A 2,727-nucleotide genomic window follows, 5' to 3' on the forward strand; every position below is an offset into this window, starting at 1 on the left:
AGTGGAGCCTTCGTACGGAGGATGTTAGGGAATTTTTGTCCTCTTTCAGCAGGTGGTCCCTCTCTTAGGCTCCTCAACCTTTACCGTGAGTAACAGGCAAGTCACTACTGTAAATTTTTTTGACACACTTGAAACAAACGGAACGTGACGCTTATGGATTATTGGAACGGGATTGTATCAATCCGTAACTGTTATTGTTGATACTTGCAGGAGATAAAGATATAACAGACGTGACAATAGGAACTGGTTTGGCTATGCATGAGAACACTGCCGCATTGGTGTGAACATTTGTTTGGGCTTCAACTCCGGAATTTGTCACATGATTTGCTCCATCGTTTTTTCAAGGTTTCCCCCCTAAGGTTGGCGTTCCACCCTGTTTAGTATTTTGATTCAAAAAAACTTCTTATGGTTAACAGATGCACTGGCAGTCATTGGATTGTTGCTGCAAGTGTAACGACGACATCAGAGCTATGACAGGGATTCTGGGTGTCGATTTTCATTTGACTTTGCTTAGGTACTTTAGGGGTCTTTGATATATCTTTTTTTTTTTTTGTTGACAGTATTGGAACCCTTGTTCTGCCACCTTCTCCAGATGCTGATAGATCAATTGCAAGAAGCACGACTCAGTTGGCCTGACATCAAGATGCCGATTCTTCAAAGGATTTTTTGTACGCCAATAGCGTGGTCCAATCTCTGAATTCAGCCTCATCTGCAGCTCATATATATGGTGTTGGTATAAAAGCCATCCCTTCAATATGATTTCAAATTAGAAACAATACAAGCTCCTTTGACTGGTTTCTTCTTCATTGATTTGCAGTTCATATCACACCTGGATTTCTCCCAAAGAGTCTTCACACACTAAATTTGTCAAGAAACAAGATCAGCACCATTGAGGGCCTCAGAGAATTAACCCGATTGCGTGTACTTGACCTAAGTTATAATCGCATCTCAAGAATTGGACAAGGTTAGTTTCTATGCGGGCTGATGATCACTGGTGTTTTTTTATTTCTCGAATCTTAGTCTTCACAGAAGCACTTTCTAAAAATTAATGACTGTTTATCAGGGTTATCAAATTGTACACCGGTCAAAGAGCTATATCTTGCGGGAAACAAGATAAGTGATGTTGAGGGGTTGCACAGATTATTGAAGCTAAAAGTTCTGGACTTGAGCTTTAACAAGATAACAACAACAAAAGCATTAGGCCAGCTTGTAGCAAACTACAACTCACTTCAGGCCCTGAATCTGCTTGGAAATCCAATTCAAAGCAACATCGGTGATGAGCAACTGCGCAAAGCAGTGTGTGGTCTTCTTCCAAAGCTAGTATACCTGAACAAGGATGTTGTAAAGCCTCAAAGGGCTCGAGAGATGCTCACTGATAGTGTTGCCAAAGCTGTACTAGGAAACAACAGGTATGTTAGTAGCTATGATGATATGCATTGGTTTAGATGTCACGACCTGCCGTTGATTTTTTTGCTTCTGTTGTGAAAATGCAGGTTTCCGTGTTGCTTCGGGCTTTGGTAGAGGGTGGTTGCGTGTCTGAATTGTGGCATCCATTTCGCACAGCGGTACTTTGGCATCTTCATGATAAATACTGGGAGTTTTAACAACAATCATCTTCCCAGAAGTGCAAAGGACTTTAATTCGTTCTCTCTTAATCCCCGAGACTTCGCCGTCTATTCAAGTGATGACAGGATCCTCCAACCAATCATGGGTTTCAACTTGGAGCAAATAACAGCGGCAGGGACTGATGGATTTCCAGCTTTAATTAAACTCCTGCCGAATCCAGAGCAATTTTAGCCCTTGCCGTCCATGACGAAGGTTCTCCATCTGTGCTGCAGAGAAGTTGGTTCAAGTCTCTATTTCATCTTTTCATCACAGCTTTCTGTTGTAATAAATTTATTGCTCAACACTGCTGCATAATAGGCTTTTGTGGAACCTTCTGTAATGATATTAATGTATTGTTAAACTCCTTTTTTTATGGAATGAATTGTTGCTTTTGCAATTGACTGTATAGCTGAAAGTTAAGCATGTCAAAATCTTGGTGTCGATCTTGAATGTTGATAGTGAGGCCTCATAATTTCTAGTGTAAGTTTCCTTATTTATCTTAAAACGGAAAACATGTTTATGGGAGATTTTCATGAAGTCAATGTTATCCGCCCTCCTGAACCATTTTCTCTCCTTTCTAAATGCTCTATCAAGTATCATTTCTCCCAATAACAAAATAGAATTGGCCTATAAGGAACATGAGTATGTGTTACTCTGATCTGAAAATGTAGCATATTGGTGAGCTGGAAATGAATTACCACCGGCTGTTATATGTGGCAGCGTAGATTTGTTCCCATGAAGATGTCTCTTGCTTTCCACCTTGTGCATGTCAAAATGGAGGCCCAGAGCAAATCAAATTAGGAGATGATAACAAAACTGTGATAAACATGGGAGATCATTAAGACATTAGAACAAACATGAGAAGAAGTCGACATAGTTTGAGATTCCATTTTGAGCACATTTCACGAGTTTTCATAGGCATAATCCAAGGCAAAACCAATACAACTGTAACAGTAGTAAATGTCAGGGTGGCATGAAAACTTGAACTGAAAAGGTGGCATCCTTATTGCATGCGGCAGACAGGTCCTGATGTTCATAAAAAATATTGCAATACCAACAAACCAGACATTAAAAGGCTGAACCTTATGACCATTGCAACTTTTATTTTGGACTGCAAAAGAG

This window comes from Lathyrus oleraceus, chromosome 3, assembly GCF_024323335.1.
Source record: "Lathyrus oleraceus cultivar Zhongwan6 chromosome 3, CAAS_Psat_ZW6_1.0, whole genome shotgun sequence".
NCBI classification, from domain to species: Eukaryota; Viridiplantae; Streptophyta; class Magnoliopsida; order Fabales; family Fabaceae; genus Lathyrus; species Lathyrus oleraceus.